This window comes from Myotis yumanensis, unplaced genomic scaffold (assembly GCF_028538775.1).
Source record: "Myotis yumanensis isolate MYYU_CA2020_CCGP unplaced genomic scaffold, mMyoYum1.0.hap1 SCAF_3, whole genome shotgun sequence".
NCBI classification, from domain to species: domain Eukaryota; kingdom Metazoa; phylum Chordata; class Mammalia; order Chiroptera; family Vespertilionidae; genus Myotis; species Myotis yumanensis.
In genome coordinates, this window is record NW_027223754.1 from 123,165,898 (window position 1) to 123,182,050 (window position 16,153).

General features: G+C 44.9%; 1 long non-coding RNA gene across 1 annotated transcript; it reads right to left on the minus strand.

Moving 5' to 3' along the window:
- Positions 1–702: 702 nt before the first annotated feature.
- On the minus strand, positions 703–9,674 carry LOC139005275 (uncharacterized). The gene is made up of 3 exons (XR_011470655.1): positions 9,534–9,674; positions 4,331–4,405; positions 703–1,011 (listed from the first exon to the last, which is right to left on the minus strand). It is a non-coding gene; the product is annotated as an uncharacterized lncRNA (long non-coding RNA).
- Positions 9,675–16,153: the final 6,479 nt, after the last annotated feature.

The window sequence follows — 16,153 nt, forward strand, 5'->3', positions numbered from 1 at the left end:
GGATTACTACCCCTCAAATCGTGTATTGGGAGCAACAACTGGACAGGGTAAGAGTAATCCGAAGATAAATCAGACTTTAAAAGGTGAATTACTATTTCATAAAAGCAATGAAACTGGAAAGTAGCACCTGCATCCCTGAGGGGAAGGGTTACCTCCAGAAATGTGAAGCTGGACAGCTTAGTACAGGACCATCCTCTTTGAAGAAGTACTGTACTCCTGCCCTTGAAAACACCTCTAAACCCCATGCTATTCTGTACACTCCACAAGGGCAAGGATTTTTTTTATTTTTTAGCTTTGTGTTCCTTGCTATTACCCAAGTACTCAGAACAAGGTTTGGTACATAGGAGTTGCTCAGTAAATTTGTTGACTAAATGAATGATGCTAATACCTCAGAAGCCATCTCTTTGAGTTTATCTGAGGCTTGCTAAAACCACAAGTCATATGAAAAAGAGTCAGTGCCAGCAGAGACCACTCCTTCTTGTGGATCAGTGCCCTTGGTGGGGTCTTAGGTCAGCTCTTCAGGAGACACCCTGGGATACAGGATTACAGACAGTTTATTGGGGAGTGATTGTGGGGAAAGTATTTATGGGGAAGTAAAAGAAGTAGGACAGTTCCAGCAGCCTCAGATGATCTTATGGGGAGTTATGGGATGAGGTGGTTTTGAAGAGTTATCCTGCCCTGAGGAAAGAGCACCAGGCCTGTATATCCCTCCATCCACCTGTCATCACATGTAGGCTTCCTCCTCCGCAGTATGTGACCTTGAGTAAGTGGCTCTCTTCAGCAGAAGACAATTCCTAGAGATGGACACGCCATCTATACTTCCAGCAGATGGGAGAACGAGTGTTTCATCCTGAAGGTGGGCTCGGGAAGTTGTTACAGCACACACAGCAGACTTTCACTGAGTTGGAGGAGGAGAGATTCCCATCATGTGAGTACCACACACTGGAGGTGACTGTTTCACCTCGGGTTTCTTGGTAGCTGGCCACGGAAACCAATTTTGGCTCCCTTAATCTACTGATGGGATAAAAGAGAGGTCACAAATGGATAGGAAGTACAAAACAGGCATAGATACACAAGAGGGACCTGAACTGGCATCAAAAGACCTTCTGGACACCAGTTGTGGCCACTGCCCTGGGAATTACTCTACTCCAATCTTTGTTGTTGCTGTTGTTGTTTTAAATCCTTCTAGTACTCTGCTGAAGGTCATCAGAATTGAGAGAGAGACTCTGATTGGCTTATTTTAGTTCATGTAACTATCACTTAATTAGGGGCAGACAAGGAATAATCCCACCAAAATTGCACACAAGGTGGGTGGGGTGCCGTAAAGAATGGGAAAAGTATGTGCACACACACTCACACACACAAATGTCCAAGAGAGTGGCTAGAAATTAGCCAAGAGAATGCATGCCTTTTCCCTACCTAATCAGAAAGATATGAACAATGGACTCAGACACCACTCTGGGGCAGAGATAGAGAAGGTGGGAAACACCTTGGTAAGAGTCCCATCATGCCTCCAAGTCAGCAAAGGATTAGGCATTTTAAAATTAGCAAGAAAAGGTTCTAGTAATCTAAACCTAAAAACCTTTCCTAGAGAAGAAAAATAAAGGCAATGTATTCTAAATAGGAAGTTTCACATCAAAGTTTTCTAGAGAATGAAAAAGCAAAATTCTTTTTAAGGAGAGTTAGCAAATTACTATTAGACTTTCCCTGCAATTTTTTTTTGTTAACCCTTTTCCTTTTGCCTTGGTAGTTGAATTATCTCAGGAAGGTTAAGACTAAGTAAGGTGATCAAAGGAGATAGAATTTCTATTCATTGCTTGTGGGTGATAGGTGGGCCAACGCTCACATAGGTATGGTCTTCAGGTCACTCCTGGGATGTTGTAAATTATATTTCATGCAGCTGTTTCCCCAGGACAGGGAGATGTCATCACCAAGTCTAGCACAGTGTCAGGCACAGAGTAGGCACAGAGTAGGCACTCAATGTGTGCTGGAAGGGAGTATGGCAGGGAGGGGAGGAGGAAGAGAGGGAAGAAGAAAGGGGCAAGGAGGGCTACTCTTGACTCACCAGCTGTCAGATTACAGGCAGATCACACCTCTTATTCAGACATGATCTAGACAGAGACTTGGGGGAAGGGAGGCAGTAATTACTGAGGAATCTCCTTTTGATTAGCAGAAAAGTATAGATGTAGGGTAGAGCATACTCTGAGTCTTCTACTGATTGATGACATTCAAAGAACTAATTATTGAATGGCTAACAGTTTGGAGGGGAAAGTGTAGAATAATCGAAATTTATAAACCACTTCTAATCCAACAATCTTATTTTACAGATGAAGACATCAAAGACTAGGGAAATAATGTGTGACTTCCACTTCTGGCCAAAATGGAGTAGCAGGGAACATATTTATCACCCGACTCAGAACAGACACACTCCCTCTGGGTCAACATCTGTCTCTCTTCTTTCTGGAAGCCAGCTCAGGACCCAAGAGGGTGGGGAGATGTCATCATCATGCAGGTGTGCCCCTAGGGTGGGCAAGAGGCATACCTGCATGACTCCCAAGCAAGTGTCTCCTTTAATCTTGCACCTGGGCACTTTGCTTGCCTCCAGGGGAGAACTTTGTATGCTTGAGGTGCCGTTCCAGGGGAAGAGGTAAATATCTTAACTGAATGCATGGGGTTCCATTTATCATTTGATTCCTTTTTTATGTGGTTTTGGTTTGGACTCTATCTTTGATAAAAATTTACACTCACACCAGCCTCTCTGACTTTTTCTAAGCCTCCCCCACACTCATCCACCTCCATTTGGCCACCATTATTGAGCCCTCAGTGTGGCTGCTGCCTTGAGCCAGGCTGTGGTTGAGGTCACCCCCCCAGCACGCTGTCCTGCTGAAGCTCCCTTTCCTGTCTTCCTGGAGCATCCACCACTTGGCCTTTCCTAGAATCTGTCCTGCTTTGTCTTCCTGGCATTGCATGTTGTACTCATGGTCTCTGCCGTTCATATCCAAACTCTGCCTTTCACTGTCTGAGCAGATTGGACTGGAGAGATGTATTCCTGAGATAAGGATTAATACCTCTGAAACTATGTATTGGGGGCAACAACTGGACAGGTGAGAGTAATCAAAAGGAAAATCAGATTTTAAAAGGACTGCACTGGCCTTGTCCTTTTTTTTTTGAGATGATGATGTTGGGTGACAGGGTGGAGCTTGGGAAAGGTGTGAGTGGAAGGAGTATGATAAAAGGCAAGCTTGGTGCCACTAACTTTAGAAGTCTCTGTTTTTTAGCAATCATGGGACGTAAGATTGCTCTTCTCTCTAGAAGTTGAAACAAAACTTAGAAAACTAAGAGCAAATAGCCTTTTTCTGTCCTGTGTTTTGCAAGGTCCTCCACTGCTTTGCTTGTGGCCCAAGTCCTTCACAAATACTGGGTTCTAGCTGGCATTCTGGGTCACTGCTCTGCCTGGATGGAGGGAGAATAGATGCTCTTCCCCTCTCATGACTTATGATAAGAGAATCTTGGGTTGGGAAGCCTCCTTAAGGTTCATTTCACGCATTCACCTGCCTCCAGCTATGTACACCTCTACAGACAGAGCCTTGGCTATCTGCCCTGCCCTGAAGCAGCCCCTGCCCATTCACTGGCATTCCAAAAGGGCAATTCCATGAACGTGAGAGAGGAAGGGAACACCTTTTTGAGATCTGGATTAGATATCATATGCTCTATCGCAAGACCAATTTATCTTGTCTTATTCATTTTGGAGAAGGGAATAGAAAAGACTTTAGGCAGCTGGAGGACCACGGGGAGGAATAGAAGTTGAAGCCAAGACAACTGAGTCCAAGACTGAGGGCATTGGCTCTGTTTAAATGCTTGCTATCCAAGGTGTGGTCCATGGACCAGCATCATGAGCTTTACCTGGGAACTCAGTAAAAATGCAGAATCTCGGGCCCACTCTAGACCTACTGAATCAGCTTCTGTATTTTTATCAAGATCTCCAAGTGACTCATTTGTACAGTTGTCTTCCTTCTCTATGGTTTTGTTTCTGTGGTTTCAGTTACCCACAGTCAAGCTCAGTCTGAAACTATTAAGTGGAAAACTGCAGAAATAAACAATTTGTAAGTTTTACATTTCATGCTGCTCTGAGTAGTGGAATGAAATCTCACGCCATCCTGCTCTGTCCAGCCCAAGACATGAATCATCCCTTTGTCCCACATCTTCGTACTATATATGCTTCCCACATGTTAGTCACTTAGTAACCAACTCGGTTATCAGAATATATTGTAATTGTGTTTAAGCAAACCTTTTAGAAGCCTAACGCTACATCAAAACCTCCATCACTCACCTCACTTCAGCTCATCACTTAGGCATCATGTCATCTCATATCATCACAAGAAGGGTTAGTACAGAATAAGATATGCTGAAAGAGAGAATATACATTCACATAACTTTTATAACAGCATATTTTTATAATTGTTCTATTTTATTATTAGTTATTGTTGTCTATCTCTTACTGTGCCTAAGTTGTGAATTAAACTTTATCATATGTATGTATGTATATATAGGAAAAAACAGTGTATATTTAGGGTTCGTTACTACCTGCAGTTACTACCTGGGGGTCTTGGAACATATCCCCTGGGGCTAATGGGGGGACTACTATACATTAAAATTTGAAAAACACTGTTCTGGAGTTTATTCTCCATTATTCACTGTGAGCTTTGGAGTAAGAATGTCAACCCAGAGCAAAGTGTTATATGTCAAAGTGTCTAAATCTGTTCCTACACCTCACACTCTCAGCTCCAGGATCATCCTGGCGATCCAACCCCGCGCTTTGACTTTGAAGGAGGCGGGCAGTATTCCTGAAGGTGGTTGGTCCATCTGCTTTGCTCACACAGGAGGAGCCCTTCCTATCCACGTACCTATGGCCCTGCCGGCTTCATCCCCAACATCACCCCACTTTGGACCCCTTTTTGCACTTAGTACATACAGCGAACTTCATTTTGTTGGGTGGCCATGTATTTTCTCTGTGTGACTCATTTGGATGGCTTCTTTGTTTTGTAACAAGGGGTTGATTTTGTGTCTCTGAATGACACCCTTTTGGCCCCTCTTACCTCAGCCCCCTTTGATGCAAGGCCTCTGTTTTTAAGCATCAGGGTTCTGCCACCCAGACCTCGTGAGGCACATTTGAAGCTGTTTAAATTGACAGACCAGGCAAACAGGATTAACTCTGTGGGCCCAGAAGGGGAGGTGGGGGCAGCGGGAGAGCTGCAGAACGGTTTACATGGATGAGCAGGAGGACAGCCGGCTGGGCTGGGAAGGGGCCTATCGCTTGAGCCAGCCAAGAATTCTCAATCTGGGAGGTAGGCAGAGAGCTTGCAATCTGCCGGTGATTGGATTAGACATGGTGTGAAATTCGGAGCAGGGCTGCATGCTGCCGAGGCGAGCTGAGGAGTCTGTGTGGGGAGGCCTGTCCCTGCCCCAGCAGGCCTTGGAGACAGCATCAATGCCACAACCCTCAGAGGCTGCCCCTGCCGCTGGGCCCCGCATCTCCCTGCATTCTCAGGGAAAGCAGAGGCTGCCTCTGCCCCTAATCATGGCCCTGCTACCCGGGGCCTCAGCAGCGGCCGCCACCCAAGAGTGAGAAGCCTCACCTTTCAAGTCTCCAGGTGTGCACAGCTCTCCCTGGATCTCTTTCCTCGCCTTTTCTTTTTCTTTTTTTCTGGTCTTTCTCTTTTTCTCTCTCCCTCTTGCAGTCTGGCTCATTCAGCAGGATCCCACCCCATCTGGATTTGTTCAAGAGCCCAATTCAACTTGTATTTCCCCCTTATTTTAGGGATTTGGAAGTTCTGATGAAAAACTTTGAGGATTTTGAAGCTCCTTCCTGAAGCCTAATCAGGCAACTGGGGTGGGGGAACGAGTGAGCGGGTGGGATTTGTCATTGTCGAGAAGCCGACAAGGTTTAAGCCTCTCTGGCAAAGGCAAGGACACCAGGTGCAAGGCTCAAAAAAGGGGGAAAGACGAAGAAGCTGAGGGGATGGAAATGGATTGTAATGGGTGTTCCCAAACGCCACCCAATGAAAGGGGCTCCCTTTGTCAAGAACCCAACCTCTGGCTGGTGTTGGTGATACACGCCAATGGCCACAGTGTGGACCTCCCTTGGACTCTTACCATAAAAGGCAAATTGTAAAAAAATCCCTACACCTTCATGTCCACCTGGAGAAGTCTTTGATTCTAAAATACTGCTTCCTTAGCTGCTGCCCAGGTACAATTGGTCAAGTGTTCTTGCCTCTTGGCCTGTTTCACCGTGTCTGAAGCAAGGATATTAGGATCACATTCCCTTCACCTGCCTTGAAAAGTTACCAATCTCTTGACACAGGGAAAACCTCCAAAGGTCATCTAGTTCTATGACCATAACACTTCAGAGCTGGATAAGATCATAAAAACAAGCGCCATGACATTACTTTACAGATAATGAAACTGAGAACCCTGGGCCCAGTATCACTTTGGGTGTCCAATCACCTCACCCGCTTCCCCTGTTAAGTGACCTGTTCTCTTACTAGTTAAGGGAAAGCCTGAAATAGAACCAGGTCTCAAGCTCCCTGAGCCGTGTTCCTTCCTCTTCTGCCTGTTGGACCCACAACTCTGCTTCCAAGGATGTCTGAGCACAGTTCGCAACAAACCACAAGAGGGCTGTTCTCCCTGTGACACCCAGGAAAGCACTTGTCACAAGCTCACCTTTCTCCCTCCCACCCTCCTCTATTCTCTCTTGCTCTGAGTGCCTGTTCATGACCTGACTTTGCCCAGTTCTAGGTACAGCTGGACTTTATCTCTTAGTAGGGGACGAGGAGGCCTCCTTCATGTCTTCTAACATGAATAGCCTGTACTAGTTTATGTGTGCCCATTCAGATCCATCTGCACTGTCTACCCAGGTTCTGTGTTAACAAGAATTCCAAGCCCAAATCTGGGTCCTAAGGGAAGAGTATTGACACTGGGAGAGACGTCTGCCATGGGTGATGGAAAATGGAAACATTTAAGCTGCAACCTCTGAATTTGACAGAGAAAGAATCAAATGGAGATGTCCCTAGAAGAACATACTATCCCTAATGCTCAAGCCCTACCCATCTCTCCAAAGCCAGTCTCTCCTTTCTCCAAGGAGGCTTCCTCCCTCTCCTGCTGTGTCTGCAGCAAGCGTACCCAGGGCTCAGCCTTTGCATGACATTGAGATGAGTGATTTTCCAGTGGAGAGAAAACATTTGTTGAACCATTTCCTTCTCACTATGCAAAAATATTATTTAATTAGTCAATTAATTAATAATACCAAAAATTATAGGGACAGCCCATGGGTATTATTCAAAATGTCCCCAAATTCTGTGGGCATCTTTTACCCACAATTCTCAGTCCACTGTTTGTGGTAGTGAGTCTCTAAAGTTGGCCCCCAACCATTCTTCCCCTCCCTGTACTTGCATAAGTTCCTGCCATCAGGAGGGGAGACAGAGTCTCTTTTCCTGCCCCTTGATTTGGGCTGTCCTTGGACGTACTTTGACCCATAGAATTTGGCAAAAGGAACCTCTGGAACTTCTAAGGCCAGGTCTTCAGAGAAATGGTAGCTTCTGTGTCTCCTCTCTCTGGAAGCCAGCAGGGAGATAAGAAGTGCCGCCAGCCTAGGCTCCCAGCTATAACCAAGGTGGCCACATGGCGAGGCCTCGTGGAGGAGCTGGAGGCACCAGGCATCTGACTCGGATATTCTCGGACTGTTAGGCCAGCCCAGAGGTCAGTAGAATGCAGCCAAGTGAATGACCCCAGATGATGCCTCATGGTCAACTGAACTGCCCTGCTGTGTCCTGCCTAAATTCCTGACCCACAGAATTATAAAAAATAATAAATTGTTATTGTTTTAAGCAACAAAGTTTGGGGGTAGTTTGTTATGCAGCAATAGATGAATTGAAACGTTGTCTTTTGTGACCATGCATGTGGCCCAATACCGTGGAAGCCATCACTTCTTTGGTCATCTTGTTTAGCTCTTGTCTGGGTGACAAGCTGGGGACTCCCTACAAAAAAATGCATAGGGATATGCTGAGTCCATGAGTCATTGAAACTTGTTTAAAAAGTCAGTCTATCACCTGATTGCTGCATGGGCTGCAAACCACCAATATAACCGCTCCCATCCTCTATGCTGAAGGCATCACCCAGCTGTGAGGACATGTGTAGAGGGGATCAGGATGCTGTTGGAATGCTATGGTGCAGCTTTGGTGGAAAGGACATGGGAGTCTATCACATTTCTTTTAAGCCCACTTCCTGATGTTTCCTTTAATCCTTGTGTGCCTATCCAAGCTCCATACAGTTTCAATGACCTGCAAGTGACTTTTTAGCTCATCACCATAGTCGCCATCTTCATCCATCTCCTCAGAGAATCCCATTGTTCTTCTCAAAGAAGTTTTGGAGTAAAAGCTCTCTTTACCAGTCAGCTGCCAGGGTCTTATCAGATCTTGTCTCAAGATGCAGCGTTCTGTCCGGGGCCCTAGTAAGCTCAGTCCTGCATTGGGCAACTCTAGGACACCCACCGTGTATTTACTGTGCCTCTCAGGCTCAGGAGAGATTCCTCCAGGAATCGCTGGGGTATATATCAGGCAGGTAAACCTCTGATGGTTCAGTAACATTATTTTCTTGTTTTTTCTAATTGAGGTATAATTGACATTATGTTGGTGACGCTACTTAAACAGTATTCAATAGTGGCTAAGGTGTGACAGAAGAAGGAAGCAAAAGTATTTTACTAGTATGAGTACAAGAGTACTTATTCTAAACAAACCTACATTTCTTCAATAGGAGACCAGTTATATAAACCACAAGATTATCATACAATGGAATAATAACAGCTATGTAAAATAATGAAAAAGTTTTAAAAATATATCGATATGGAAAGTCACCTAATAAGTACTATCATGTATTTTTTTAAAAGGCTCCAAATGTGAACAGATGTGCTTCCCTTCCATCTAAAGGGCAAGGGCAACAATCATGTGTGTTTTCATGTATTTGCACTTGCTTGCAGCGTTCCTGAAAGAATACACATGAAATGAATAACAAGTTCCCCAAGGACAGAGGAGAGAAGAAAGAGGGGCAAAATGGTAAACTGGTAACATGGTGAACTGAAATTTAACATAAGCTTTTTTATTGTTTTGATTTGGGGACCATATGAATTGCATCGCTTATCCAAAAAAACTGTTGTGGGGGGAAGAGGGGGTATTAGTTTGCCTAATTTAATGAAAGAATAACACAAGAAGGAAAAGCAGGATCAGAACATTGAATTATGCCTGTTTAAGTTGACTGGAAGAACCCCAGTACGAACAAAGAGCTTAAAGTCATGGAAAGGAGGCTCGGCGAAGGGGACACTTTATCATGGTTCCCAAGAATCCAAAGAAGCCGATGGTGCCTGAGTTGAGAGGCAGAGGAAACAGGCTTCCGTCACCTGAAGGCCATGTTCGACTGTAAGAATGGTTAGAATGGTTTCCATCTGGGAAATCGCACACTGGTTTCTGTGAATTTTCACTTACCTCTCAGACCCATGACTCCATTATATTTACTCCAGTCTAGACGCTCCTTGGCAGTGAGAAGTTTCTTTCTCGAGCTGTGTTGCTGAGTCCCAACCGAGGGTACGCAGAGGTGGGTCTGAAGCCACACACTGTGGTTCAGGGGGTTTGTGACGTGGATACTAAAACTGGGGAAGGTGAAATAAATTGTTCTCATTAAATTAGCATTTCTCTTCACCTTTTAAAAATATGGTACTATAACTTCCCGGAGAGCAACGACATATATATATCCTACCCATTTCAGTTACTGCTTGTTGAGTGAATTAATTAATTATTAAAAACCTATGACTAAATTTTATTTGAAGTTGTTCGAAAAATTATTTGCACTATGTACTCAAATTATTTTCTGAAGCAAGGAAGGCTCCAGGCAGTTTCTGACACTGGAAAGAGATGGTGCAGCTGCCAGTAGAGGGCAGTGGTGCCTTTATCAATAAATAAGAGGTGTGTGTGTGTGTGTGTGTGTGTGTGTGTGTGTGTGTGGCACACATATTTCTCTATTCCTTCTTTCCAAAGTTAGCTTCTTCCTGCTGCTTCTGTCAAGGTCCTTCTGTCAATACATATTCCTCAGTGATGGACAGAGAGGTCATAGTGTTTGACCCATAAAGCCCTCTTGGCTCCACTTGGCAAACCCACTGGGTGCTGGAATGAACTTGAATTCCACATTAATACCTTCTTAATAACATTCAGAAACGGTGGGGATTGTTTTCTGGGAAAAGAAGACACCGCCTCCTTCCCTCTTCCCCTTAGGGCCTCTGACCCCTCTTTATCTCCTGACAGGCACCATATCTAATCGTGGAATGAGGGGAGCCTCTGCAAGACCTGGGCTCTTTCCGGGTGGAGGGCGCAGGCAGCAACAAGCACTGGGCCACGATTGTAGGCCGCTCAAATATTTCAGGGTACAAAGAAGCAGCTGCCGAGCACTTGTGTGGGGTGAGAGAAGCAAGTCAGACTGATAATTAGCCGGCATAGTTCTTACCATGAGGACTTGTCATTCCCTTGGGCCTCTCATTTCCAACCTACTGCATTCAAATCAGCACTAGATGAGATTGTTTCCCCTGCATTCCTCTCCTCCAAACTCAGGGAAACGAGGCTTTCTACTCTAGAGTAAAACTGTGTCCTCCACACACAGATCTTGGGACAGCCCTTCAACCCTGGGCTTTTGTGGGCTTCAGTTATTGTGTCTGATAAATGGCAAAGCTGGATTCACCAGTTTGCCATTTCCAAACCTGACGAAGTGTGTGCAAGGCCCCAGGTGCGAATATAAGGGCCAAAATTCTTGGTGTCATGTGTCTGAAGGGCACAGATCAACACACTGGCAAGTCCCGTGGTACCTGGAAGAATGCAAGTGGGGACCCACTCAGACAGATGACTAAGTCCAGAAAGTCAGGTGTATGTAAAGTCGGGGCAGGCCTCATGGTCGGAGTGTTGTAGGGAATATAATGAGGGCATGAGTAGGTGTCAGGAAGGAAAGGGAGAAGTGCTGCAGTGTCTACATAAAACTCATCCTTTACATTTGGGTAACTACTTACAAAGTGCTCCCATGTCCAGTACCTCACTACAACCTCAGACTGGATTATGATGTAGACTAGAGCGGGTCAGCCCCATTTTAAAGATGAAATTGGTGCAAATACAGGGTAGGCAATACACTTGGCTTATTTTAGAGCCAGTTCTCCTGGAATAAATGGGTAGAAAGCACTTGTGGAAACAAACAAGGTTCCCAGGTTTCACGAGAGATGGCAGAAAGCTCAGTTTGAAGATTTGGGCAAGGTCTTCAGGGGTGGGAGGCCCCCAAGGGCACCCTGCCACCCTCCACACTGTGGGCGGGAGGGTGCTCGCTAGCTGTAAGCCTATGCTGCTACAGAGCTGAGCGGGAGAACAGAGGGGGAAGAAGCTGTCGTCTTGCTTTTCAGAAGAACAGACAAAAGGCCCTGTGGTGTGGGGCTCACTTTACTCAAGCATCGCAAATAATTACAACCCTCTGTGTACTGAGCCTGGAAGACACCACGGAAAGGGGGATAGGGTCCAAAACAAGTACCACCTACTGCCCTCCGACCCCTACCCCCAATAATAAAGAATACCTCTCCTCTCCTTGGTGTTACATTGTCTTTACCAACAGTCATTATTGGGAGCCTATAGGATTATTCCTGGAAGCATCTGCTTATGGTAACCTGGGAGCTAGAAGGGGAGGTGTGAGTGGGGGGAGGGAAGCCACTGCAAAGGTGGGTGGAGTCGATATATTTGTAAGTGGCTGTTGCCTATCTCTGTCCTAAAGGTGTTTTAGAAACATTTTAGGCCATAGTTGACTGGGTATCCCAACTCTCATGTAAGAAATTCCTGAAAATGAATTGGCTTGCTTGGTCCCTCTTCATTGGAGCATTAGGAAGAGGGAAGGAATGGTCAGGCTGGGGGCAGTAGAGGAGTACAGAGAAAAATAAGAGGGAAAGCAGTGGACGGGAACCCATGGTCCTGGAGTCCAGGCCTGACTGTGCTTTCCAGCTGTCACCTGGCGCCAGTCACTTCATCTCTCCGAGTCTCAGGTTTGCCCTGTGTAGAATATGGTATTTGAGCAAATTATTCTAAGGTCCCTTCTAACTCTAAAATGTTAGGATTAAATATCCCTCTGTGTTCACATGCATGCACACACATAGAGAACACTGCATCCACATTATGAATGTTAATGCTAATTAAGTCATTAAGTAGTTATTGAAGGCCTATTATATACAAAGCAATGGCAGTGCTCAATAATGGTTTAAAGGCGAGCACAAACCAGATGCATATTTGACTTTCAATGTAAACCAAACCACATATGTTGGTATATCAGTCTGTATGCACCAAAAAGAGGGTTGGAAATGTAGGCTGGTTATCAGTGACTTGAGCTAGCAGAAAATGCTGAGTTCCCCATTAATTCCAGCTATTCATAAGCTTACAGAGTATATCTTGTACAATAGCTAAACTGTATATTTAGTGGCACATAAAACATAGTGAAACCAAATGTATAGGCTCAATGAACTGTCTCACATGCCAAATTTCCCAACAAGAGTGAATTTTTGCCCTTACGACACAGGTCATACTAAAAGACACCTTGTCTCTGAACTTTCTCCTGCATTAGTGTAGCAAAATGACTAGAGATGAGAAGGGGTTAATCATGGTGGTAGTTTGCTGATAGAGATGGTTTTATGAGCCTTGGCAGGGTAAACATCTCTCCTGCCCACTTCTGCCCAGTGTCACTGTGGAATGAGACACTTCCTTCTACTTTCCAATTGCATCTGCCCTCCTAAACCCACCAAGAGGCAAGGCTGAGCATGGAAGCCAGGAAGAAAAGAGAGCCAGTTCACCTAAGACACAGAGAGGTGAAGCCAATTGTCTTAGTCCACACAGGAAATCAGATGCAGGGGCCCTGGCACAGCCCTGGAATTCATGACCTCCAGGCTTTGCTTCTAGACAGATGTTTGCCTTTCCTCCAATGTTTGTTTAATGGTAGAAACATTTCAGTAGAAACCAGAGAACTGGCTCTTCTGAGGCTCACCTGTTGCTTTGGAATGCATTTATTAGTGCACGGAGCCCATCTCCTGAGACTGTTCCCTTCCTACAGCCAGAAGGCTGATGCGTTCACGTCATAGTCTCCACGGCAACTGACTATGATATTACAAACAGCAGATTGTGCCCCAAGGTAGATAGCGAGTGGCCCCAGCAGGTAAAGTGGGCCAAACAAACTTCCTGTTTCCGGGCAAAGGTTTAAAAGAAGAACAGTAAAATGTTCCCTCACTCCTCTGCTCTCCAGACATGCTCTTCCCCAGAGCAACAAATGCCTTACAAATTGAGGTCTAATTTTTTTCTTTCAGTGTTCTTGCAAAGAGAGGCAAAATATCTCTGTTTTCCTTACTGATCAACACACACACACACACACACACACACACACACACACACACATCTTTCTGCCTCCAACTTACCCATAAACTTAGACAGAGAAAGAACTCTAGCACCCCTTGGCATAGTTACGTCTGAGCATGGCACCTAGGTATTTACATATGGGTATTAGCCATGGGATAATGAATAATCATGGGTCTATACTGAATCATCCTCAAAGGAAAAAAAAGTTGAACTGTGGAAAGCCATGCCTCCACCAGTCAACACATCTATTTACCAAGAAGCTCAGAGTGCCAGGGGCCCTCTCAGAGTTTGGCTCCAGTATCCCCAACAGCCTGATCATTAATTTCCAACAACCACCAGGCTGCTGGTCAACAGGCCTTCTTATAACCTATCCCCCAGGCACTTTTATCTATTTCTGGTGTTTCCCATGTCACTAAGCTTAAAAGCCACCTCCTATACCATGACACTGTTGTAGAGCAGTGGTTCTCAACCTGTGGGTCACGACCCCTTTGGCGGTCAAATGACCCTTTCATAGGGGTCGCCTAAGACCATCCTGCATATCAGATATTTACATTATGATTCATAACAGTAGCAACATTACAGTTATGAAGTAGCAACGAAAATTATTTTATGGTTGGATCACAACATGAGGAACTGTATTTAAAGGGCCAGAAGGTTGAGAACCACTGCTGTAGAGCATTAGAAATGGAATAATGGAGTTCAAAGGACGTCTCCTAGTCCCCTTTACAACCACCTCCCTATGACTTCTAAGTCCTGCTTCTGGAGCATGGCCACAGCCAGCTGGACATTCTCAATGGGCCTTCTAAGCAGGAGCTCAAGGAACTGAGCTAAGATACAGATCTTAGTTTGCTAACTCAGAAACCAGGGGCTTCCTCTGTCTTTCATCCTTCAGTTTCGGACCATAACAACAGTCCTCCAAGCACCTGCATTTCATATAGAATACACTACTGCCTTTAGCAAACAACCATAGTATCCATATTCTTGGGGACGCCTTAACAGTGGTTTGGAGAAAGAGGGACCCACCATCATTCTCTGTCTCACCAGTCTTGCATGTCCAAATCTTACCCATCCTGTAAGACCACAAACAAAGCTTCCCTGAAACACACCTGGCAGGAACCTCTTCTCCCTTTGTAGACCTACAACACCTTATTCTAAACTTTCTCCAGGTATGTACCATTTTATATCATATTCACACGTCAGTTACATCTTACCTTCCCTACTAGACTTTATAAACTACATGAGGACAGAGTCTATGTCTGATCATTGTAACCTCTTTTGCCTTGAACATAATAGCTGCTTAATAAACTAGGTTAAAGGAATAAATGACTATCATGCCATGGGATATCTGCAACTACGTTATCTGGACGATTTCCATCCACTTTCTCCTTCCACATCTTAAAAGGCTCTTATCCCTGCCTGCCACAGAGAGGTGCTATTTCATACCTACCTGCTGATTTATGTTCTGTAAGGCCTCCCTCCCCACCTTCCCAAGCATAAGTTACTGTTTGTGTTTACCTACAGTTGAGTCAACTCCGATTCTTGGCAACTCTATGAATGAGCGAGGTCTCCAATGTCGTGTCCTCCAATGTCCTGTCCCTGCTCAGGCTCAGCTCCTATAGTCTCATTCCTATAGCTTCTTTTATGGAATTAATCCATCTCATATTTGATCTTCCTCTTTTCCTGCTGCCTTCTAAGTGGTATATGAAGGTTAATGCTCCTAAGCAGCTCCTTGGGGCAGGGACTTTCCCAAAAAGACATTTCTTTTATTTTCTCAATCAATAAAGTTAGAGATCACTTTTTGAGATCTTAGCTTAAGTTTCTGGACTCCATCCTTGAAGCTTTAGTCAAGAGACTCCTCTTCCAAGATTACTTGATCCAGTCTTCCTTACAAATTAAATCTACCCTAATCTAGCACACCTCTAGATCTGGCAATTCATTCTAAATGCATTGCCCTAGTTGGTTTGGCTCACTGGATAGAGCGTCAGCCTGGGGACTGAAGGGTCCCAGGTTCGATTCCGGTCAAGGGCATGTACCTTGGTTGCAGGCACATCCCTAGTAGGGGGTGTGCAGGAGGCAGCTGATCGATGCTTCTCTCTCATTGATGTTTCTAACTCTCTATCCCTCTCCCTTCCTCGCTGTAAAAAATCAATAAAATATATATTTAAATGCATCATATACTGTCTTCTTCTAACAATTAGTTTTAGCATTGACTGCAAGTGATAGAAACCCACAATATTTTTGGCTTAGACAAGATGGAAATATTTTTCCATCTCATAGAATCCAGAAGAGGTAGTGCAGAGGTGATAGGAGAGCTTCTTATAGTCATTAGTGATGCAGGATCCTTCTCTCTGGTCTGCCGTTCTCAGAATCTGGCTCTGATCTCATGGTTCAAGATGGCTACAAGCCCCAGCTGCCATGCCAGCTGGCCACCAGCAGAAACAAGCGAGGAAGAACACAATTCTTCCCTTTAAAGACAGTTCCTGGAACTTTCCTAGGACACTTCCCCTCTATCTTGCTGGCCACGAGGGAAGTGGATAAGTGTCACCTTTCTTCTACATAGGTTGTAAATCCTAACATTTAGGATTCTGTTTCTAAGGACGAAGGGGATAATAGCTACTGGGGACAATCAGCAGACTCAGCTTCACTTTCCGTCCTGAAAAATTAATTTTTCCCTCCTTGAGAGGCTACTTTTC